The 25,412-nt window shown below is 44.7% G+C and overlaps 1 pseudogene; it reads left to right on the forward strand.

Annotated features, from left to right (window-relative positions):
* LOC137504109 (NADP-dependent alcohol dehydrogenase-like) overlaps window positions 1-25,412 on the forward strand; it is a 67,318-nt pseudogene that overhangs the window by 14,125 nt on the left and 27,781 nt on the right.

Below are 25,412 nucleotides of genomic sequence, written 5' to 3' on the forward strand. Positions count from 1 at the left end.
TGCAGATGCCTGGTCTGCAAAGCACGGTCAGGGCAGCTACAGCATGGGTCTCAGCAGGCTCCCACTTCGGGCCGGAATCCAAAGTTCATTCCCCGCCCATTACCCGTGGGGACAATGGCAGACTTGCCCTCCATAACGGATTCCCGTTAAAGGATTTAAAGTTGATTTATTACAATTAGGGCCTCAAAAGTCCTCTTGAGTCCTGTATTGTTATTTTTGGTCACTACCTCGGGGCGGGTGTGCATGCCTGCCTGCTGCCCTCCTTGCCTGTGTAGTGGTAGACGTTGCTCAGGCTCCACACCGGATTCCATCCCTCATTCCCCGGCCATTACCCGGGGTCACAAATGGCAGACTTGCCCGCCTCCATATGATTCTCGTGAAAGGAATGAGATGTCATCTTTGCCCGCCATAACTCGTTCTCGTTGAAGGATTTAAAGTACATTAATTTCAAATACACAGCAAGGCATCTCGCGATGTTGCGCAGTAGTCCAGCATGGCCGTCACTACACAAACAGCTGGTAACTTGCGGTGCGTTACACAGTTAGTTTGGTGCGTCAGTGTGAAGCAGTACTCTAATTACACTACCTGATTGATGTATACACATGCAAGATGTTAAAGCACGTTAGGCCTGCAATTTAGCATTCAATGTGATTTCTGCCCTTAAAACGCTGTTTTGCGTCACATCCAGATTTTTTCCCGGGACTTTTGGCGTGTATCCCACTCCGCCATGCCCCCCTCCAGGTGTTAGACCCCTTGAAACATCTTTTCCATCACTTTTGTGGCCAGCATAATTTTTTCTATTTTTCAAAGTTCGCCTCCCCATTGAAGTCTATTGCGGTTCCCGATCTTTTCCGCGAACCGAACCGTCCGCGGAAGTTCGCAAACCTAAAATCGGAGGTTCGGCCCATCTCTAGTCAGCATATGTGTACTATGGTAGTGGGGTGACTTGTGTCGTGGATATTAGAGATGACTGCTATCCCCACCACAACCATGCTTGCCAGCAACTAACAGCCAGTAAGTATGCTGTCAAAAAATATGTGGGTGTAGCAGCAGTGGTAATCCACCTCCTTACATGGGTCATGGCCAGAAGTCTAGTTTACTCTGGAAGGGGGAGGGGGGAGGGAGAGAGGGAGGTAAAGGCAGCTATTTGCAACTGCAAACTTTTCAAGTATATACAGTACATATTTTATTTCAATGCTTGCTTTTTCATGCAGTTGCAAAACAAAAGGCCTTGGAGTCCTTATTGCCTCTATTAGATTCTAAGCATTATGGCGAACATCGTACAAATTTATCCCATGCCCCGAAACTGAACAGGCCCATAAGCAGGTTTATTTTACTGCTGCAGACTGGAAATGTTAGTTCATTTTGGGTATCTGAGGGTGACAGAAAGTTGGCAACAGTGTGGTGTAATGTAAATAACTGTGGTATAATACAATTACAATGTAGCTGGTAGGCTGGGTTATCAAATGGAACCTGTCTGCAAAACGCAAACAGAGAATGATTAATAAGCGGTGTCCTCCTGTGAACTTTAGTAATGCTGGCTCTGGTGTCAAATAGGAAATAGCTGAAAAGGACCTGTAGACTTTCCATCCACTTGAAATTAACGAAATTAACCTCTGTAAGATACAGTACATTTCCCAAGCTAAAAAGTTTAAAAAATATTATCATCCACTTTGTTAATACAGATTGCTTAGGTAACATTGCTAAACAGGAGTCAGGTTTGAAGGGAAATCGAGGTGAGAGACATATGGAGGCTAACATACTTATTTAAAAATGCACATTGCCTGGCTGCACTGCTGATCCTCTGCTTCTAATACTTTTAGCTGTAGATCCTGAACAGGCATACAAAACTCAGATGTTTCTGACAAAAATCTTACAAGATTAGCTGCATTCTTGTTTCGGGTGTGTGAGTCAGCCACTACTGACCAGAAGGATCAGCAGGACTACCAGGCAACTTGTATGTATTGTTTAAAGGAAATAAATATGGCAACCTCCATATTCCTCTCACCTCGGGTTCCTTTTAAGGACTTAACATATGCCGTTAATAATAATTTTTCTTCATCTGTAAAAATAAATAAACAAAAAAAGTTCTATTTTGGTTAGCAGGGGCATAGCAATAGACTCTGCAAGAGATGCAGGGGTCTCAGGCCTTGTGGGGGGAGAAGTTTATTTTCCTTGTCCTGAGAGAAAAAACTTTTTGCTCTCTGCACAATTGTTCTAATGACTGCATCTGCTCATCCACTGATAAGGAATCATACAAAGTTTTGCAAACAAAGATTTGTAGGCAGTCCCTATTCAGTGTTCAGCAGGATGTTGTGTACAACGCCCCACCCCCAACCTCTCTACCCCTACCCAAGTGCTCTGTACTGTAATCATGCTGGAGGAGTCTGCAGAGACAGTTCTGCTCCAATAGAGATAGACAGAGTGAGTATAAAAAGCTGAGGCTGGGAGCACACTCATCTGTCAATTTTCTGTATGTGTTTTCTGCACACCAGATGTGTCTGTATGTGTGAAAACATGCACGTTTTATCACAGAAGCTAATGTAATTGATAGAGAAAATGCCTGCAGTGCTTCACAGCTGTGTTTATCTGCATGGGGAAAATACATTTAAATGTGCCCTAGCCAATTGAATAACATTGGTTCTCAGTTTACCTGTGCAAAAAGCAAAGGCGGCCCCATCCAAAGTTATGCAGGGGGGCCCAGTGATTTCTAGCCCTTGTGTTAAGATAACATTCAGATGACATTTGGGCCCATATGCAATTCACTTTTTTTCCTGAGTTTTTTAATGGGTGATATTTTCACACTTAGCCATAAATAACATAATAATTTTTAGGTACTTTTTTCATTGTTAAATGCATAAAAGTTATTTTAAAGAGAACATGAAAATTATCTTGTAGGAGGTAACTCAGGAAAACGGTAACTGAAAACGGGCCTTGGGCTCTAAAATGATCAAATTGGTGACATGAATGATTAAAGTATGAAGATTTACAGTAGTACTCAAGGCAAAATATGTTTTTTTTTCCCAGGGGGCAGGGATAAGGGATACATGAAAAAAAGGCGCCTGGAAAAAAGGGGTTGCAGGGGATCGCCACCAGTAGAATATCACTAATTTTAGCAATATTCTACAGCTGGATTCCGATAGTAAAATAGCAGTAATACCTACCAATATTTTACTATGGCTAAACCTAACCTTACTCTCACAGAAGCCATTTTATTATGGCTAAACCCAACCTTACTCCCACAGAACCCCTTCTACTACTGATGCCTAACCCTAAGACCCCCTACCCTGGTGGTGTCCAACCTTAAGACCCCCCCCCCCCTTGGTACCTAAGCCTCCCCAGGTGGTGACTTATTTTAAGACCCCATGGTGGTACCTAAACCAAAGACCCCCATGGTGGTGCCTAACCCTAAGACCCCTTCCCCCTGGTGGTATATACCCCAAGACCTCCCCCCAGTGGTGCCCAAACCTAATAACCCTCTGGTGGTGCCTTACCCTAATCCCCCCAGTGGTACCTAACCCTAAGACCCCCCTGGTGATGCCTAACCCTAACAAACATGCCATCATTAAAAAAATATCCATGGTATTTGGATTATGTGGTCTATGAAAAGTCAAATCTTGCTGATAGTGTGACTTCACTGCCTTAATGAAGACCAAATAGCTTGAAAGTGTGTTTTCTGCAAGTTGGAACATTTAACTCTGCAAAATTAAGGTGCAACCAAACAATATTTTTGTTGCACTTTGGTGTCATTAATTATTTTATTTCCTAGATTCTTGCTTCCGGTATATGTGGATCAGATAACAGTGCACTGAAAGCAATATTTCCAACAAAATTCCCAGTGATTTTGGGTCATGAAGCTATTGGAGTTGTTGAAAGTATTGGACCAGGAGTCACTAATGTACATCCAGGTGAGTCTAATGCATTGATTTGTAGCTTGCTAAATAAAAATTGTAACACAAGATAAACCAGTAACATCATCTGTGGTTTATTAAAGACTAACAACGGGAAAATATCTTTGTACTACATAGTCGCATCACACCGCGGCGAAACTGTAACCAATATACGGCAATGGAACAGTTTCCATTGGGTGCTGGATATGTGGAGCAATCTGAGAGTCTGCAGCATGCTGCAGATTCTCACACGGCCGCATCCACCCGCATCCGCGCCCTGTCTCCTCCAGTCACTTCCACATCGGGAGATGTGATAGAACGCGGAAAAGCCGCCGTGTGTACTGTCGGCAAGGCGGCTGATTCCGCGTCCAGCGCGGCAGTTTGCACGCAGCAGCGTGCGTCTGGTGTGGCTGGGTCTGTTAGTTCACACAGGTTGAGGAATACGCGTGCGCACGCTGAGAGGCAGAACCTTTATGACAAACGAGGAGGGATCAGCTGACCAGGTTGGTCAGCTGACCTCAAAGCAAGTGGCTATTGGTTGATCGCTGAGGGGTGGCGCTGGAGAGCGCCGCTCTATATATATAGTCACTGCTGGTCAGTCTCAAGTTGTCTGCCGTTGCGAACACTTACGTGGAAGCACTCAGACCTTAGTCAGATCCTACAGTGTGTTAGAACCAGGAGGACCTGGGAATTCACACTGAGCCAGATTACTTCTGTGTATTATTGTGTTATACTTCAGACTAGTTCCAGGGTGTTGAGACCACGGACCTCACACCCAAGATTAGGGACGCTGTGTTATCATTCTGTTATACTTCAGACTAGGTCCAGGGTGTTGAGACCACGGACCTCACACCCAAGATTAGGGACTCTGTGTTATCATTCTGTTATACTTCAGACTAGTGCCAGGGCGTTGAGACCACGGACCTCACACCCAAGATTAGGGACTCTGTGTTATCATTCTGTTATACTTCAGACTAGTTCCAGGGTGTTGAGACCACGGACCTCACACCCTGGATTAGGGACTCTGTGTTATCATTCTGTTTTACTTCAGACTAGTTCCAGGGTGTTGAGACCACGGACCTCACACCCAAGATTAGGGACTCTGTGTTATCATTGTGTTATACTCCAGACTAGTTCCAGGGTGTCGAGACCACGGACCTCACACCCAAGTCTAGAGATACTCTGTACCATCATATTATACTCTAGACTAGTTCCAGGGTGTAGAGACCACAGACCTCACACCCAAGACTAGGCACTGTTTTGATATCTGTTGTGACCTATTGCATTCCTGACTATCCCTCTGCTTTCTGATTCGGTACCTACGCATATCTGATTATCTGTTGCCAAACCCTGCCTGCCTTTTATACCGAATCAGCCTTCTGTCTCTGTACCTTGTCTGTCTGTGTGTTGCCAACCTGGCTTGCCCGACCTTGAGAGCTATCTCTCTCCTTAAGAGATAGTCTCCAGACCTGCTAGTGACATCCACCTTCAGGTGTCACTCACTTACAGGTCTTTCCTACTTTCAGCCTGGGACTCCACCCCTTTGGAGGTCTCAGGCTGCTGGAAGGTTTTTGCACTTCCCAAACGGCGGTATCGCCCATACTGCCAAAGACCACCTGCTCCTCTGGTGGTCTTACTCAAAGTCATTACTGTTGCACCAAACACTGACACTATAAAGGTGTCCAGAGGTTAGATATACTTGGATTATCGGTGATTCTGCAGATCATCAATAATCAGGTATAATCTGTATTCTTGGTGATAGTGCAGATCACCAATAATCAGATTCTCTCTGTGTGCTGACACCGATCGTTACAGACGCGACTGCAAGCGGAAGTGATGTGGTGCAGCTAGGTTGCTGCACTCGCATCACTTCGCAAGTGGAAATGCGCCCTTTGTGAGAATTAAACAGGCTTTTCTCTGTAAACACACACAGGGTGAATTTCTCTGTTTTTCTTGTCTGCTGCGAAATAGTAAAGGTGTACCTGAAGTGATGTGTGACGTCACGTGATGAGACAAAATGTATACATCATTATTATGTTATTATTATTATTATTTATATAACACCGTCATCTTCCGCAGCGCTGTACAGAGTATATTGTCTTGTGTGGAAAGAATTTTATAATTAATCTGTTAATTTTTATATATATCCTGTATATCCTGTATATCCTGTGTAACCTATGTGGCTATATAGACCACATGCACAAGATTAGATTATTGTGTTGGAGTGACACTTTAAGTTAACCAGGGAGTTATCACGATAACACTGAATACATGTTATATATTCTTCCTGAACTATTCACTGTGCGCAGTCTCATGTTTTTCCACAGCACCTTCCCTCCCCTCTTCCCCCCCTCAGTGTTACTCTGTACCAGGCCCCTGAGGCAGGATGCTGGGGAGGGCAGTCTAAACTAGTTTCCTGGAGGTGAATATGACTTTGAGAAGAATGGAACAAGGAACTGATGTCAGAATATTTCACTTTCCTGTTGACTTTCTAAGCATTTATGAAGGACACAGAGGAGGACCAGATCCACCCAAAAGAAGAAATTGGACATTGCTCATTGGACTTATGGGATTACAGACTGTTTGGAGGGAGGAATATATTAGCATGTTAACTGGGGTATAAAGATCAGCAGGTGAAGGAAGTCTACACCCTTTTGTGACTAGCCAGGCTGCAGCTAGCCTGTTTCTGCTCTGATAAAAAGCTGGTATATAAAAGGGTCCTCAGCTGAGTGAATAAAGATTTCTAACATTTTGGCAACTGAATGAAGAGTGTCTCATGAGTAAGTTTATTTTCCTTTAACATCTGGTCCTTCGAACCGGAAAACCTATAGTCACAGAGATTTGAGGCCTAGGAGCGCGTTTGCGACTGGCGAATCTGATAGCAAGCCGGTGTAAGTCCACTGAGGCTACGTTCCTTTCAAAAAAGGTGGCCAAACGCAACTAGATCTCACGTCCTTGTGACATACGGTTTATTTCGAACCGTGAGACTTCTTCAGCCAAGGTCGGTGAAATCGCCTGCTTAGGATTCAAAAACAAACTTCTCGGGTGTCCTGAAAGCTTCTTAATTGTAAGTACTACCTTTTGTTTCTGTAACTTCTCATACACAGGGCTGCGCAAAATTAGAGTATAAGTTTTGATGTGTTGTTATATTGTTTTGTATGACGCAATCTGTGGTCAGTTTCCTAAGCTACCGTGTGCCTCAGCGGAATTGTACGTTTTTGTAATAGAACACAGCCGCGTAACAGGCAGTAATATCGGAGTGGATCTAGATCACAGATTGTTTCTGTACTTCAGTCGAGATTAGCCCACACAGAGGTTCATCACGTTGAGTGTTGTCCAGGTCTCAGCTGCAGCCCTCGAGGTGCCTTGGCAGGAATGTTTCCATCTTAGTGCAGGCACTCTGCCTCAGCGGGAATTGTAAGATCTTTGCGCTGTAATTGCAGGAATTGTTACATCTTTGTGCATAGAAGGCAGTATATTCCGGGAGGGGACCGCGGGACATTGTAAATCCAACAATAAGTGAGTGAACGGGATTGAAACAGCAGGAAGTGTTACATCATAGTGCTGTACATAGATCAATGGGGCAAGGTGCAAGCAAAGTTATGGCCATTAATGATGTATGTGTTATGCGTAGGAAAAAGTAAAAACAAATTGGGTAAAATATCGCAGCCTGTGGGGAAATAAATATAGGTTTTTAGGGTATCTGCATTTTGACAGCTGTAAAGAAACTTGTTTCTCAAATTAAAGGAGATGTTCAGGGTAATGTGATTTTCGAAAAGTAATATTGTTTGACAGAAGCTCAAAGATGGCTACTAGAGGTATAAATGAGGAGGGGCCACGTACGGAGAACAAAGACTTGGAGGAGGTACCATCTACTGTATGTCAGGTTCCCCAGAACCCTCCCCAAAACCAAACCCAGCCCCTCCCACGAAAGGTGGATGGGACCTCCCAGACATATGAGGTGGAATATGGTATACATGGATTAGACATAAATGAGCTACTGGATACAGTGATGAAGGTTTTTAGTAAATATAGAGGTATAGCTCCCCCTGCTGTTGAAACAACAGATTCACCTTATGAACGGTTTAAGATTGCTGTACGTGAGGTTTTGACTGAAGGGATATACAAGTGTGTCACACAATATGTTGTGGATCATAGAATCTGCGGACCGAGTGATTTTCTAGAAAGCACCCGGCACCCTGTATGTGTGATTAAGAGACAAGGAAAGAAAGGGAAGAAAGTTGCTGCATATGTTTCTGATGGCAACAAGGATGAAAGTAATTGTTGTGTGAATGATGGTAACAGCCACACGCGCTCACAAAAGCGCAGATTTAAGGACTATGAAGGTCGCAGAGAACGCGGAGCATGTTTTGAATGTGGGTTGAAAGGTCACCTGGTCCGACAGTGTCCCCAGAGAGCTCAAGGTCCACAGTGACAGAGTGTGGTTTAGGGTACTAATTTGTGCCCTAGTTGAAGGCAAATGAGAAAGTGAATTTATTGATGAACATAGAATGTTACGTTGTGGTGTGTAAGATGTGAAGCTGGGAATTCTGAGCTCTGTAATCTAAATCACCAGAGCTCCTAGGGGAAGTTTCCAGCAGAGGGGGAGGAGGAGGGGGGCTACAGGAGAAATCCACAAGTTATGAGCTGCTGTTTGTCTGTTTGTTTGTTGTTTGTGTAGCATGTACAGTATACAAATGTCTGTAGAAGTTTTATATTCTGTTTGTCTGATGTTTTTGTCTGAAGTTTGGAGGTTTAAAAGCATTTATACTGTCTGCAATTGTCTGTGAATGTCGGTTATTTGAAATGTGTTTGTACTGTTAAATTTTGTGAAATTCGAGTGGAGTTTCTGTCTGAGATTTGTGTGAAGGTATGGGTTACGCCCCTATTTCTGAGGAGGGGGCAAGAGGCTTCATGGACTACTAGTCCCAGCCTAGATGTGTGTATGTGTGTTGGAGCAGAACGGAGTGATTTGAGAGAATGCATGCAGCAAGATGAAAGGTTTGTTTGCAAGAAGTTAATGTATATATTTTGTGAAACCCAGAGTGCGGGATAAATAAAAAAAAAAAAAAAGAAAAAGAGAAACCCCGCAAATATTACTTTCAATTATAAGAGTAAAATATGATGATTTCTGTTTTTGTTTCTGGGAACAATTGATTGCTGTATTGCTGTAGTATGTGGGTCATTGTCATCGACTGATTGACTGTTTTGATTGACACCTAATTAAAATTTTTATAATTCATGGATATGTTAGAAGAAGTTCAGTAAAAAAAAATGACTTTGATAGAGATATTTTGACCACAATGCCTTGTCTAATGGCGGACTGCAGAGAGGGATGCATGATCGTAGTTCTCTGCCAAGAGCCCACCCCCACCAGCCCCACCCCACAGCCCCACCCCCCACCAGCCCCACCCCATCCCACCAGCTCCATCCATCCATCCCCCCCCCCCCCCGCCTATGCTGCACAGCCAGTTTGCTTGGGCATTTACGTCTTCATTGTCCAAAAAAGCTGCACCACCCTGGCCCCTGTACTTTTGTTTTCTGTGTTGTTTATTGACCAGAGGATGTTTCTCCCGTCCGCATCTGCGCGCAGTGACTTGTCCGCAAGGCAATTAATAAATCTTTGTGGATCAGTTCTATGTGCATAGGAGGGAATACACCAATGATTGTCCTGGTCTTACAGTAGTGAGCTGAAGAACATCGTGGAATAGATAAGCTTCTTTCTGCGTCTTTGCTCAAGCTGTGTGTTTATTATTTACCCTGTTATATGGGATTTCGTCCCCCATTGTTTTCACGAACACTGTGTACGCTTTCCCATCATGCATACGTTTGCGGCTTAGTGGCGTCCGCAGGGTTAGGTGTCAGCAACTGAGGAGCCCACCTGTCCCACAGACCATGGATGTTCTCCGGGCTCCCACAACACTGGCCATTCACATGTGTGCAACATCCCAGTCCCCTCACAATCTCCCGTGGCAACGACTTGGCAGTCCTAACATATGCAACTACAACTCCCTCTGCTGACTTGCAGCCTACGACTTTACCTACAGGTCGCTCTGTACACTGCTGACCTACTAACCTTCTTTTGACTGATTTTGTCCAATTTATTTGTGGTGATGACACATGAGTCTTACATGTGTCAACAGGAGGGATAGTGGCTAAATTAGAATAAAACCACATGGGAACATTTAAGCCATTGCAAGAGGGCGCACATGGGCCTTCCGAATCCAGATTGATTAAAAGATCCAGAGCCACAGCTTGCTACGAACACTCACACGAAGCTTCGGTGGCTTTTGAAACAAAAAGAAATGTTGTTTGAATCTTGCTCAAGAAGAATGCTTAGCGGTCATTTCCTTTTAAAACAAGTAGCCAGATACAATCTGTTCTTGATAGTTAGCACCACGGGGTAAAGAGGGGCGGAAATTTGAGATCCTGAGGTGACGGGAACATTTGCTTGAGCCTCAGTGCGACCACGATCTCAAAGGCTGTGGGAAGATATTAGAGGATTCTTCCTAAGGCACAGGTGTAGTTCTTTATCTTGAACCATGGTGAAAAGGAGATAAAAAAGGGGGAACAGATACCTAAAAAGGCTACATAGGGGAAGTTGGGTTAGAGCCATAGCATTTTTAAAGAAGAAGAAGAAGAAGAAGAGCCCTGGAATGACAATGACAATACGACTTCCATTGAACAGCAATGACAGGATAGACAAAGAGATTACTGACCCATCCCCACCGGACAGTATTAACAAGATGAACGTGACTAGTGATAAAGTTTTAGTGACCGGTGGAATTTTTAATTTTTGGATTACTTTGGCAATTTTTACTGCAAACCGAGTGAATGTACCGAGTGAATGTGTCTGACTGTATTGTGTGTGCAGCGGCTAGACCGCAGATTGCTCTGGTATCAGTAGTGGCGAGTGGGTCTGAATTAGAATGTATGAAACAAAGTATGATAAGTGTGAATCAACCACGGAACTGTACCACAGAGAGAGTCTGTATGAAGGTACCAGGCACGCCGCAGCGTGCATTTGCTACAGCCAGCAATCTTACGTGCTATAATAGATCTGCCCCCAGTAACCATCCAATGATCAAGTATTGTGGAGAAATAATGGAGATAACCGATGATAAAGGGTTGAGCCTAGGAACAAAATGGCAGTTAGAAGATACTTGGTGGACTTGTGAACCCAACAAAGCAGAATCATCATTGCCACCAGAATGGAAAGGGTTGTGTGCCCCTGTCTGGATGATAGAACATGTCACTATATTGCCCTATGAATCCTTTAAAATTTTGGTGGATAAAAAGGTACACCGGAGTAAAAGGGAGGCACCAAAAGGGAGTTTGGACCCATATGTATATATTGATGCGATAGGGGTCCCCAGAGGGGTGCCAGACGAGTTCAAGGCTAGGAACCAAATTGCTGCAGGGTTTTGAGTCCATTTTCTTATGGCCAACAGTTAACGAAAATGTGGATTGGATTAATTACATTTACTACAATCAGCAGAGATTTGTTAATTATACTAGAGATGCTATCGAAGGTTTGGCAGAGCAACTGAAAGCAACATCATTAACAGCATTGCAGAATAGAATTGCATTAGATATGCTGTTGGCAGAGAAAGGGGGTGTATGTGAATTTTTTGGGGAACAATGTTGTACCTACATTCCAGATAATACGTCCCCTGATGGAAAAGTGACAGTGGCTCTTCAGCAGTTAAAAGACCTATCTGAAGAGCTGAAACGAAACTCAGGTGTTTCAAACCCAATAACAGACTGGTTACAGAACTGGTTTGGAAGCTGGACTTCATTTTTTCAGAGTTTTGGTATCGCATTCCTAACTGTTCTTATGGTTCTGTTCCTACTAGCCTGCTGTATTTTTCCAATGCTGAGAACATTTTTTGCAAGGTTGATAGATAAGCATATGAGTATTACTATGTATGCAGCCTTAGCACAGCATGATGAAGAAGCATACGGTGATTTGGGAAGAGATTATGATGGAATGCTGGAGGGAGATGGCCAGGCCAACGTGTGAGGCAATAACTCCAGCTCACGGCCAGAGCCTGATTTTTGTTTTTGATCATTTCACTTCTATGCCCTGACTTGCTGTAGTGCATACCCATTTGCAGTAAAGGGGAATAGAAGGCTGTGTTTGCTTGAATTTCTAACCCCTGTAGTGGAGACACATTTGCAGATACCTGAGGTTTAAGTAAGCATAAGCACAGAAATGTGAATGTAAATATTTCTTTTTATATTCATATATAATCAAGCCACAACCCACAGTATTAATTATAAACAGGAGGGAAATGTGGAAAGAATTTTATAATTAATCTGTTAATTTTTATATATATCCTGTATATCCTGTATATCCTGTGTAACCTATGTGGCTATATAGACCACATGCACAAGATTAGATTATTGTGTTGGAGTGACACTTTAAGTTAACCAGGGAGTTATCACGATAACACTGAATACATGTTATATATTCTTCCTGAACTATTCACTGTGCGCAGTCTCATGTTTTTCCACAGCACCTTCCCTCCCCTCTTCCCCCCCTCAGTGTTACTCTGTACCAGGCCCCTGAGGCAGGATGCTGGGGAGGGCAGTCTAAACTAGTTTCCTGGAGGTGAATATGACTTTGAGAAGAATGGAACAAGGAACTGATGTCAGAATATTTCACTTTCCTGTTGACTTTCTAAGCATTTATGAAGGACACAGAGGAGGACAAGATCCACCCAAAAGAAGAAATTGGACATTGCTCATTGGACTTATGGGATTACAGACTGTTTGGAGGGAGGAATATATTAGCATGTTAACTGGGGTATAAAGATCAGCAGGTGAAGGAAGTCTCCACCCTTTTGTGACTAGCCAGGCTGCAGCTAGCCTGTTTCTGCTCTGATAAAAAGCTGGTATATAAAAGGGTCCTCAGCTGAGTGAATAAAGATTTCTAACATTTTGGCAACTGAATGAAGAGTGTCTCATGAGTAAGTTTATTTTCCTTTAACACTTGTCACTTAACTGTTCCTCAGAGGGGCTCACAATCGAATCCCTACCATAGTCGTATGTCTATATCATGTAGTGTATGTATCATAGTCTAGGGCCAATTTGGGGTGAAGCCAATTAACTTATCTGTATGTTTTTGGGATGTGGGAAGAAATCGGAGTGTCCAGAGCAAACCCATGCAGACACGGGACACACGTGCCATGTATTTAACCCCTCCACTTTCCATAGACCTCAGTCCCTCACACCACTTGCAGTACAAACAATTCTACCTCTACAATATATATGCACACACAATAAAATTACATCTGCACAAGCCCTCCACCCACTGAACTTATTTGCACTTTACCCTGGATTGCCACCACCTTGCACCAACAGATTATGGTGTATTAGTGTCCTTCATTGTGCCTGGACAGGGTGCAACTACAGAGGAGCAGGCCCTGCGACCACAGGGGGGCACAGATCTGTAAGGGAGTCCCAAATACTACTTCATTCCCTCCTATATAGGGGTCCATCCGTCAGATCAGGTGTTTTTGTGGCTACACTTTTCATCGGTGAGAAGATAACTATGTCCACACTTGTATCATGACTCTTGGAAGATGTTCTCCCTGGCTGTGAGGGTCACCACTGCTAGGCAAGGGAAAGGGTGTGAATATTGGGGGGGCCTGTCAAAGTTTTGCTGGAGGCCCCCGTGATTTGCAGTTACGCCCCGCCGGTGTCTGCACCATCAATGTATGTTCTGCGTTAGCGCAATGTTTTTTTATTACCCCTGCTATGCATATGGATTAATCTCAGTGCCATTTCCTAGTACTCCTGTGGAAGACGTTTGTTAGATACACAAGGAATTTTAGTGGTCACTTGGGATGGAAGCAAAGTTGCAGACTGGTCAGACCCACTGGCCCCTTAGAGCATGGTTCATTTTTGTGAGAAGAATGAGTAAGAATATTTATTTTTCTTAACTTGTAAACTTGTAAACATCTCATGGCTATTTTACCAAACCAGAACTGCAAAGAAGGATGATTAAGTGAAGCTGTGCACAGAATCTGCACATGAATCTTTCTAAATCTAAAACTTTGCTTTAACGCCATTTTGTGTTCTTTCTATAGTCCTATAGTGTTTATATATAGAAGTTAATATGTTAAAAAAGGGTATCTAAAGTGAAATGAAAGTGCCCATTTCAACTTAGCTGGAGCCAGAGCCGGGACAAGGTCCTCCAGCACCCAAGGCTGAGACACCAATGTGCGCCCCTCCATCCCTCCACCCCAGCCGCCACACACTGATTGCTATTAGACTAAGAGGCACCCCACGGCCCCCAACACCTTAATCTCTAGTTATCTGGCTTGTAGTCACTTCCATGTATCTCCTTTTCTTATTTCTTTCTGCTTCAAACGCAATTAGGAATGACAGCTGAATGAATTGTGCGCCCCCTCCTACACTGCGCCCTGAGGCTGGAGCCTCTCCAGCCTATGCCTCGGCCCGGCCCTGGCTGGAGCTTCTTCCAGCCACCTGCAGTCCTTTTGTTCCCTTGCAGTCATTCCACTGTGCTCCATTCAGCAGCAGCAATAGTAGTGCCCTGAAAGCTGTTAGACTGAACCAGTCATGGGCTAATATACATGTGCGGCCCTGCCTATGCGCCTCCTTGATTGCTCTCTTGTACCTGGCTGGGAGCATTTGGCGCATGCACAGTTGCTGTTTTTACAAACAGAGCAAGCGCAGAATGCTTCACAGGAGCACGATCAGAAGGTATGCGGCTTGGGGCTATGCATGCAGCTTTTGAATGGGCACAGCTGCTGACTGTGAGCACAACAGAAGGACCACGAGGAATAGCTTTTAAACACTTTACTCTACTCACTGCACCTCTGTTATACTGTTTAAACCGCATTCATTATACAAGTGCGCTCACATGCACACGTCAGCTGCTCTTAATGCAGGACATAAGTCTCACATCCTGAAATCTGCAAGATGGCCAGTTAGGAAGTGAGACAATGAGAGTGATGGATACTTTTGACCTGCCCCAGGTAAAAAAAAAATTGCTTCAAAGAGGCATGAAACGGACAATTGCATAGGTAGAGAAGAACTCGCTTGGCGATAATATCATCCAAGTGAGTTTTTACTGCCCTGCTGGGTAAAAAAGACAATTTGCCAGATTTTAGAACTTGCTTAAAGCAATTGAATAGAACTCCTTCTGTTTCACAGAAAATTGCTTGCAATGCAGAGACCTGAGGATTGATATTATGTGATTTTAAGACTCCTTCAATCCAGTATTAACCAGAACTCACAGTTAAATTCTCAGCAGAACCTTTTTTTAACCACTTCTTGCCACATGACATAAAAATAAGTCACTGCAATCTCCTCTGTACATCAGAGATAACACTGTATATTTATCTCTGAGCTGGTAAAAAAAAAAGTTGAAACGGAGTTGAAACGGAATGACAGCAAACCCCTCAAATCTATTTTTAACCACTTCCTGCCCCATGACGTAAACATAAGTCACTGCACTCTCCTCTGTACAACAGGGATAATTATTGATAAAATTATTGCCAAAGTAATCAGAGCTGAGCTGAACTGGGAAAACGACCAGGTTAGGGAAGTGGTTAAACACTAGTCTAATTTGAATTCTGACATGATTTTTTCTTACAGCATGATACTCGGAACAGGCCTAATGGCAGATGGAACCAGTCGATTTTCTTGTAAAGGCAAACTAATTTACAACTTAGCATGTACAAGCACCTTTACTGAATACACTGTTGTGGCTGATATTTGCCTTGTGAAAGTGGATTCTCGAGCCCCTGCCGAGGTTAGCCTCATAGGCTGTGGATTTGCTACTGGATATGGTACAGCTATCAACACTGCTAAGGTCATAATAATGCTGTTAATTTTCTATATTCCTATAATCATTTACTATGTATTTTATTTCAACTTGTATGAATGATAAGTTTACTTTATTAAATGCCAATATTCTTTTTGCATTAAATAATGTAACTAATGTTACATTTTATTTCTGAGCAAAAATGGCATCAAAAATAAGTTTTGTGAATTTTTGCATTTCCCGTGCTTTTTGCAAATTTTCCCGGTAAAAATATAGATTTTTCTCATTTTTCCGGTAAAAATATTGTCTATCCGTGTTTTTGCGGTACAAATATTGATTTTTCATGATAAAAATATCATTTTTTTAGCGAAAGACGCTAAAATACAAGTTATTTTCGAGAATTTTTTCTCAAAATCGAAAATAGCACTTTTGATGCGAAAAAATGATTTTAGTGAAAATTCGCAAGCAACACTGGTCATTCAGCTACAGATGAGGCATTGAATTACTGCACATGGCAAGCACAAAAGATGCATCTAACTGCTTACTCATCCTCAGCATGTGTACACAACTAGAAGCATCATTTGTTGTTGTTCATTTTTTATTTATTTCTATGCACAATATGTGTCTACATTTTTTTTTTTATTAAATGGGGTTCTAAGGTCATACTTCTTTAGTTACACATAGAAGTACATATTATACACTGTATCAATACTTTAACATACCTCCCATCCAGCTAAATAGTAGCATACTTACAAAAAGGCGTCCTAATTAGTAGCTAGTAGCATACATTTACTGATATTCTACTATTTTGCAGTGCAATTTCTGATTATACTGATATTTTCCTCCAGCTAAACCTATTTTCACATAAAAACCTAACCCTAACCCCCATATTCTTCCACATTAATATCAGTCGCACCTGTTCACTATACATAGCCACAGTTTACATAGCAGGCAGCCCCAGCACCCGCTATCTTATCTTTTCCTGCTTCCAAATAGAGGCTTGAAGCAATCCTTGACGATAATCTAAATGTTACCATTTTGTGTCAAACAGTACCAATTGCCTATCAAGAGTAGTAGGTCATGACATAAAATAACAGCAAAAGCACTATGGAGCATAGTAACCATGCTGGCTACTAAAAGGTAAAAATGACATCTGGTAAAAATAAATAATGCCATATGGAATACTTGCATAGAACCAAGAAACCAGTCACTCTCTGGACTGTAAGACGCACCTAGGACAAATAACAGGAAAAAAATATACTAAACCTGGTGCCTCCATGGTGCAAAGGCATCTCTCAAGGACATTTTCCCCCAATTATTATGTTCCCCCTTGAGCCTTGCATGTAGCTGTGCCCCCCAGTGTCCTCCTTTGTCTCCCTGTGTCCTCCTTTGCCCCCTGTGTCCTCTTTTACCCCCCTGTGTCCTCTTTTCGCATGTTTCCTCCTCTACCCTCTTCTTTTCTCCTCTGTCCCCCTGTGTCCTTCTCTGCCCCGTATCCTCCTCTGTCCTCCTGTGTCCTCCTCGGTTTCCCTGTGTCCATTTTTGCCCCTAAAGTATTGTATATACAGGTGCACACCACTCCCATCAGCTGGTGCAGAAGTAGCCGCACATAGAGCAGCTTCAACAAGCTTTGGGAAGCCATCCACCAAACAGGTGAGAGGCGCTGCCCCAGACCTGCCAATCCAGGCCACAAACTGCCCCCTTTCTTAACTGGAACTGATGGTCTCAGGGGCCGGACCATGGCTTCGTCATTGGGGCCAATCGCTGCACTCGCTCAGTAGCAGATGTCACTGCTACTGAGCGAGTGCAGTGATTGGCCCCAATCACGAAGCCATGGTCCGGCCCCTGAGACCATCAGTTCCAGTTAAGAAAAGGAGCAGTGGGCAGCCGTGATTGGTAGGCCTGTGGCAGAACCTCCCACATGATTGGTAAATGGCTTGCCGAAGCCTGTTGAAGCCTCTCTATATGAAAGCCAGTTGAAGCCTCTCTATGTGCGGCTATTTCTACACCAGCGGATGGGAGCAGCGTGCAACCGGATGTATGTACAATAATTCAGGGGCAAAGATGGACACATGGGAACTGAGAAGGGAGACTTCTAATCTGCAGCCTCTGGGCACTTCTCACTAGCACCATGACTATATATATATATATATATATGCATAGCTCAGGTGAATATTAACTTTTACCCATGTGATGCTCCTTTACCCAGAACAATTCTGATTGATAGGGTGTATGTGCCAGCTGTCCTGAGCGAGCACCACAGCATTGATGTCTCGCTCCCCTGGAAGATACACACACGCCCATCACTGGCCCCATGCCATCCATCGCTAGAGCCAGCAGGCTCCCAAACACTTACTTGATTTCTGCCACAGCATGTCAGGCTCTGCAGTTTCGTATCACTCTGTGCCACCCGCGGGACCCACCATGACTGCCTCTGATGCCATCTTCTTCACTGGAACTTTGGCAAAAGCATGAGTGGGGCTCCCGCTGTGGATCCTCATTCTTCTACTAAGGTGGACCCAATAGATTGCTTCTGGTTCTTATTGGTCCATTGAGAATCAGGAGGTTTTTAATTTGTCCACTTAGTGGACGAATGGGCTAGTGGACGAATGGAGAGCCCCAGAAAGAGATTCACAACAATGTACGTTTTTTACACAATTCATATTTATCATACTGAAACTTTTCTTTATCCAGAACAAGCAATGGCAAAACAAAATACAAACCATCTGATATAATTTGGTCCACGACCTTTTTCAACAAAGAAAGGCTCCGCCAACACATATAGATGGCCTTATTGTCTTTATAAACTTACAAAATGGCACAGTTATTATATGTTATTAGACGTAAGCTACATAAAATTGTGTTCACTACCTAAATGTATCAAGTAGAGTTCCTTTTTATAGCAATACAGCATTACCAATGCAGAGCGGTCAGAAAACATTTTTCAAGGAAATAATCAACACAAAATAATTGTTTATTTAAATAACCACTTGTCTTCCTGTTTCCCATAGGTGACACCAGGCTCTACATGTGCTGTGCTTGGCTTGGGAGGTGTTGGTTTCTCAGCCATAGTTGGATGTAAACATGCTGGAGCATCTCGCATTATTGGAGTTGGAACTCATAAATAGTGTTGGGCGAACATCTAGATGTTCGGGTTCGGGCCGAACAGGCCGAACATGGCCGCGATGTTCGGGTGTTCGACCCGAACTCCGAACATAATGGAAGTCAATGGGGACCCGAACTTTTGTGGTTTGTAAAGCCTCCTTACATGCTACATACCCCAAATTTACAGGGTATGTGCACCTTGGGAGTGGGTACAAGAGGAAAAAAAATTTAGCAAAAAGAGCTTATAGTTTTTGAGAAAATCGATTTTAAAGTTTCAAAGGGAAAACTGTCTTTTAAATGCGGGAAATGTCTGTTTTCTTTGCACAGGTAATATGCTTTTTGTCGGCATGCAGTCATAAATGTAATACATATAAGAGGTTCCAGGAAAAGGGACCGGTAATGCTAATCCAGCAGCAGCACACGTGATGGAACAGGAGGAGGGTGGCGCAGGAGGAGAAGGCCACGCTTTGAGACACAACAACCCAGGCCTTGCATGAGGACAAGAAGCGTGCGGATAGCATGCTTTGTACCACCATGCAGTCATAAATGTAATAAAGATAAGTGGTTCAATAAACAGGGACCACGCGGCAACGCTAACCCAGCAGCAGCACACGTGATGGAACAGGAGGAGGCGCAGGAGGAGAAGGCCACGCTTTGTGAGACACAACAACCCAGGCCTTGCATGAGGACAAAAAGCGTGCGGATAGCATGCTTTGTACCGCCATGTAGTCATAAATGTAATAAAGATAAGAGGTTCAATAAACAGGGACCACGCGGCAACGCTAACCCAGCAGCAGCAGCAGCAGCAGCACACGTGATGGAACAGGAGGAGGCGCAGGAGGAGAAGGCCACGCTTTGTGAGACACAACAACCCAGGCCTTGCATGAGGACAAAAAGCGTGCGGATAGCATGCTTTGTACCGCCATGTAGTCATAAATGTAATAAAGATAAGAGGTTCCATAAACAGGGACCGGCAACGGTAACCCAGCAGCAGCAGCAGCAGCACACGTGATGGAACAGGAGGAGGCGCAGGAGGAGAAGGCCACGCTTTGTGAGACACAACAACCCAGGCCTTGCATGAGGACAAAAAGCGTGCGGATATAGCAGCAATGCTTTTTGCCGCCATGCAGTCATAAATGTAATACAGATGAGAGGTTCAATAAACAGGGACCGGAAACGCTAAACCATCCCAGATGTTCATCGGTCATGTTACTTGGTTGGGGTCCAGGAGTGTTGCGTAGTCGTTTCCAATCCAGGATTGATTCATTTTAATTTGAGTCAGACGGTCTGCATTTTCTGTGGAGAGGCGGATACGCCGATCTGTGATGATGCCTCCGGCAGCACTGAAACAGCGTTCCGACATAACGCTGGCTGCCGGGCAAGCCAGCACCTCTATTGCGTACATTGCCAGTTCGTGCCAGGTGTCTAGCTTCATGCCCGGTTTCAGGTCCAGCGGTGCCAGCCACAAATCCGTCTGTTCCTTTATTCCCCTCCAAATTTCCTCCCCTGTGTGCTGCTTATCCCCAAGGCAGATCAGCTTCAGCAACGCTTGCTGACGCATGCCAACAGCTGTGCTGCACTGCTTCCACGATCCTACTGCTGCTGGTGCTGGGTTAGCATTTCCGGATGAGGTACAGCTTTGAGATGCGTTGGAGGAGAAGGAGTCAGAGAGGTAGGTGCTGCTGTTGTTATCCAGCTGTTTGCGGCGTGGGCAACACCGGCGCCGTAGCAGGTGAGGAATCGCTGCCAGGCTCCACAAGGTTCACCCAGTGCGCGGTAAGGGAGATGTATCGACCCTGGCCGAACGCACTCGTCCAGGTGTCAGTGGTGAGGTGAACCTTGCAGGCAACGGCATTCTTCAAGCTTCGGGTTATTTAGCTGACCACGTGCTCATGCAACTCAGGCACTGCAGAGCGCGCAAAGTGGTAGCGGCTGGGAACCACGTAACGTGGGATGGCCACTGACATCATGCCCTTGAAGCTGTTTGTCTCCACCACTCGATATGGCAGCATTTCGCAGGCCAGAAGCTTGGCTATGCTGGCTGGCTGTTACTGCCACGGCCCGGGGGTCATTTGCTGGCAATTTCCTCTTGTGCTCAAACATCTCAGAGACAGACAACTCAACCGTAGCGCTGCACACCGAAGGGCTGTTGGTTGTTGTGTTTGATGAACACTGGGAGACCTCAAGAGCACTAGTCCGGAAAGTGACAGTGTCAGCATCGTCTGATGTTTGTGAATGTTGTGAACCACGCAATGGCTGGGCTACTGCTGCTGCTGAGGCGGGTCTGGTGGTGAGTCTGGTGAACCCAAGGGAGGCAGTGTTGCTGGTGGTACCCTGTCCTGCCGCGTTTGCCCACAGAGTGGGATGTTTGGATAGAATGTGGCGGCTCATGCTGGTGGTGGAGAGGTTGTTAATACTTTTCCCCCTGCTCAGGCGGGTCTTGCACACCTTGCAAATCGCCATGGTAACATCCTCAGTGCAGTCTTCAAAGAAAGCCCAGACTTTAACTGGCTGAGGACTCGGACCTCGTGCGTGATGTGCTGGTGCTGCTTAACCCACTGCTGGACGCTTGAGAGGTCATCCAAGTAATTATCTGGTCCTGTTCTTTTGGATCTGTGAGGGTTGTTGTCCTGGACAACATGGGCAGTATTGAGTGGGTTTTCTTGGGTGCTCCCCTGTGGCCTGTACGTGAACCGTCAGGGGAAACACCTCTTCCCTTGCCCCTCCCTCTTTCACCGGATTTCTTCCTCATTTCACTTATCCTTAAAGTACACGCTGACTGGCAGCAGTACAGTGGCAGTACAGAAATGCTATACAGTGGTGGGTGAGCGGTGTACCACTATTGTCAGCAGTGACACAGAGCACAATGCTATACAGTGGCGGGTGAGCGGTGTACTACTGTTCCCAGCAGACACAGAGTGGAAGTAAACACAATGCTATATAGTGTGGCTGAGCCGTGTACACAGAGTGGCATTAAACACAATGCTATATAGTCTGCTATATAGTCACCCCGAACAGGGTGATGTTCTGCAGAACCCGAACAGTGGCAAACACTGTTCGCCCAACACTACTGGGAGGGAACGCAGATTTTAGTACCTAAACACACGATACAACATGTTTTCCGGGGTCGGACTCTGAGGCACATACAGATGGTCCCGATCATCATCCTCATCATACAACTCTTCTCCTGAGTCTGACCCACCCACCACCTCTGCCACCCCAACATCCCCAGACACAGACCCCTCATCGTCCTCAACATTAACTTGGGATGCTGGCCTGAGCCAGACCTCCTCCTCCACATCAGGCCCCATCATCTCCTCAATGGCAGCCCTCATTAATCGCTCTGGCGACGGACTGATGGACACAACGTTCTCCTCCGGGGAGGGCTGCTGCTGACCACTGGCTGCTGGGGTGGATGTTATAGCTTGCGTGGGGCGTTGGCTGTTGCTGTTGTTGGGAGTGCTGCTCACAGCGGAGGTCTCTGGGGAACTCATGTTGAGCTCATATAGTGGTTGACGGTGAGTGGAGTATTACTGATCCCAGCAATATACACACTGACTGGCAGAGTACGCAATGCTATATAGTGTGGCTGAGCGGTGTACACAGAGTGGCAGTAAACACAATGCTATATAGTCTGGCTGAGCGAGCGGTGTACTACTGTTCCCAGCAGAATCAGAGTGGCAGTAAACAATGGTATATAGTCTGGCTGAGCGGTGTACACAGAGTGTCAGTAAACAATGGTATATAGTCTGGCTGAGCGAGCGGTGTACTACTGTTCCCAGCAGAATCAGAGTGGCAGTAAACAATGGTATATAGTCTGGCTGAGCGGTGTACACAGAGTGTCAGTAAACAATGGTATATAGTCTGGCTGAGCGGTGTACACACAATGCTATATAGTCTGCTATATAGTGTCAGTAAACAATGGTATATAGTCTGGCTGAGCGAGCGGTGTACTACTGTTCCCAGCAGAATCAGAGTGGCAGTAAACAATGGTATATAGTCTGGCTGAGCGGTGTACACAGAGTGTCAGTAAACAATGGTATATAGTCTGGCTGAGCGGTGTACACAGAGTGTCAGTAAACAATGGTATATAGTCTGGCTGAGCGGTGTACACAGAGTGTCAGTAAACAATGGTATATAGTCTGGCTGAGCGGTGTACACAGAGTGGCAGTAAACACAATGCTATATACTCTGGCTGAGCGAGCGGTGTACTACTGTTCCCAGCAGACACAGAACAGTAAACAGAATGCTATATAGTGTGGCTGAGCGAGCGGTGTACCACTATTCCCAGCAGACACAGAACAGTAAACAGAATGCTATATAGTGTGGCTGAGCGAGCGGTGTACCACTATTCCCAGCAGACACAGAACAGTAAACAGAATGCTATATAGTGTGGCTGAGCGAGCGGTGTACCACTATTCCCAGCAGACACAGAACAGTGAACAGAATGCTATATAGTGTGGCTGAGCGAGCGGTGTACCACTATTCCCAGCAGACACAGAACAGTGAACAGAATGCTATATAGTGTGGCTGAGCGAGCGGTGTACCACTATTCCCAGCAGACACAGAACAGTGAACAGAATGCTATATAGTGTGGATGAGCGAGCGGTGTACCACTATTCCCAGCAGACACAGAACAGTAAACAGAATGCTATATAGTGTGGCTGAGCGAGCGGTGTACCACTATTCCCAGCAGACACAGAACAGTGAACAGAATGCTATATAGTGTGGCTGAGCGAGCGGTGTACCACTATTCCCAGCAGACACAGAGTGGCAGTAAACAGAATGCTATATAGTGTGGCTGAGCGAGGTACACAGAGTGGCAGTAAACAGAATGCTATATAGTGTGGCTGAGCAAGCGGTGTACTACTATTCCCAGCAGACACAGAGTGGCAGTAAACAGAATGCTATATAGTGTGGCTGAGCGAGGTACACAGAGTGGCAGTAAACAGAATGCTATATAGTGTGGCTGAGCAAGCGGTGTACTACTGTTCCCAGCAGTGACACAATGACAGGGGGGACCCTGGCTAGCGTGGCTGGAGCGCGAACTACCCTGCCTGCCTACCCAAAGCTAAACCCACAGACAAATGGCGGAGATATGACGTGGTTCGGGTATTTATTTACCCGAACCACGTGACAGTTCGGCCAATCAGAGCGCGTTCGGGTCCGAACCACGTGACCCGTTCGGCCAATCACAGCGCTAGCCGAACGTTCGGGGAACGTTCGGCCATGCGCTCTTAGTTCGGCCATATGGCCGAACGGTTTGGCCGAGCACCGTCAGGTGTTCGGCCGAACTCGAACATCACCCGAACAGGGTGATGTTCTGCAGAACCCGAACAGTGGCGAACACTGTTCGCCCAACACTACTCATAAACATAAATTTCCAAAAGCCATTGAGCTGGGAGCCACCGAGTGTGTATGTAGTAAAGATCATGACAAGCCAATTCATGAGGTCATTTGTGAGATGACTAATGGAGGAGTGGATTTTTCTATTGAATGTGCTGGACGAACTGACACCATGGTATGTAGAAATTGGCTAATAGGTAAAACTATTTTTTATTTAAAATATTTGTCAATATAATACAACAACTAGTACCAGTATAGTGTGCACTATTTTTGCACTCCATTTTCTCCTCATCTAGTACTTTTTATGCTGCTCCATTGCTGATGCACATTAGATTAGTGATTTCTTTCTTATATTACTACTGTAGTTTATACTCTTTTTTTGTATTTACCCAGTGTCTATGAAGCCTAGAGGAGGTGCTTCCAGTCAAATGCGTTTCCTGCAAGATTAAAATGTCAGGATCATATTTTTTAATGAATGAGAATACTAGATTCCGTTTCATTCCATGACATACATTTTATCATCTTAGCCATTATCCAGAGTCACAGTATTATTCTCCCCAGAATAAATTCCATCAATCATTGGAGCAATATACCTATACCCCCAGAACATATCAAGTATCCCTTTCCCACCCCTTGCTCCCTCCCAGCTCAGAACCATTAAAAAAATAACTGTTAGCACATACTGCATGTAATAGCACAGGTATTGCATAGTAATCAGCCAGTATAGAAAGAATTCACATAGAACTGGTGAAGGCGGAACAAAACATGAACGAAGAAATCTTAACATAGCCTTGAGCAGTTCCATGAGGATCACTCCCCTAAGGGTGGGTGAATGCGGCTTCAGTCCACCCTCTAACTCCTAAATACCTCGGATTATCGGTGAAACATGACTTTAGTGAGTTAAAACCTTTCTGAACATTACATTGCAGGGTTATGCAGTACAGTGTCTGCTAGCATTGGTATAGAAGAAAGTACTTGCCCATAGAAAGTTCCAGATGACAAACGAATATGGCTGTATGAAATCTCTCCAGATCAAGGTGTTTAAGGCTCCAAACATCATAAGATAATAATAGTAAGATATTTTAAGTAGACACAACCTGGGAAACAAAATCCATGGCTTCCGAACGGGCCTCAAAAAAGTGTGTCTTATCCCCATAGACGACACTTAACCAAGCAGGATAGGACGTAGAGTAAGGAACATTCTTGTCCCGCAGCTTTTTCTTTACCTCGATAAAGGTAGCCCTTTTCTTCTGTAGAGCCAAAGAGAAATCAGG

This window comes from Hyperolius riggenbachi, chromosome 1, assembly GCF_040937935.1.
Source record: "Hyperolius riggenbachi isolate aHypRig1 chromosome 1, aHypRig1.pri, whole genome shotgun sequence".
Lineage (NCBI taxonomy): Eukaryota > Metazoa > Chordata > Amphibia > Anura > Hyperoliidae > Hyperolius > Hyperolius riggenbachi.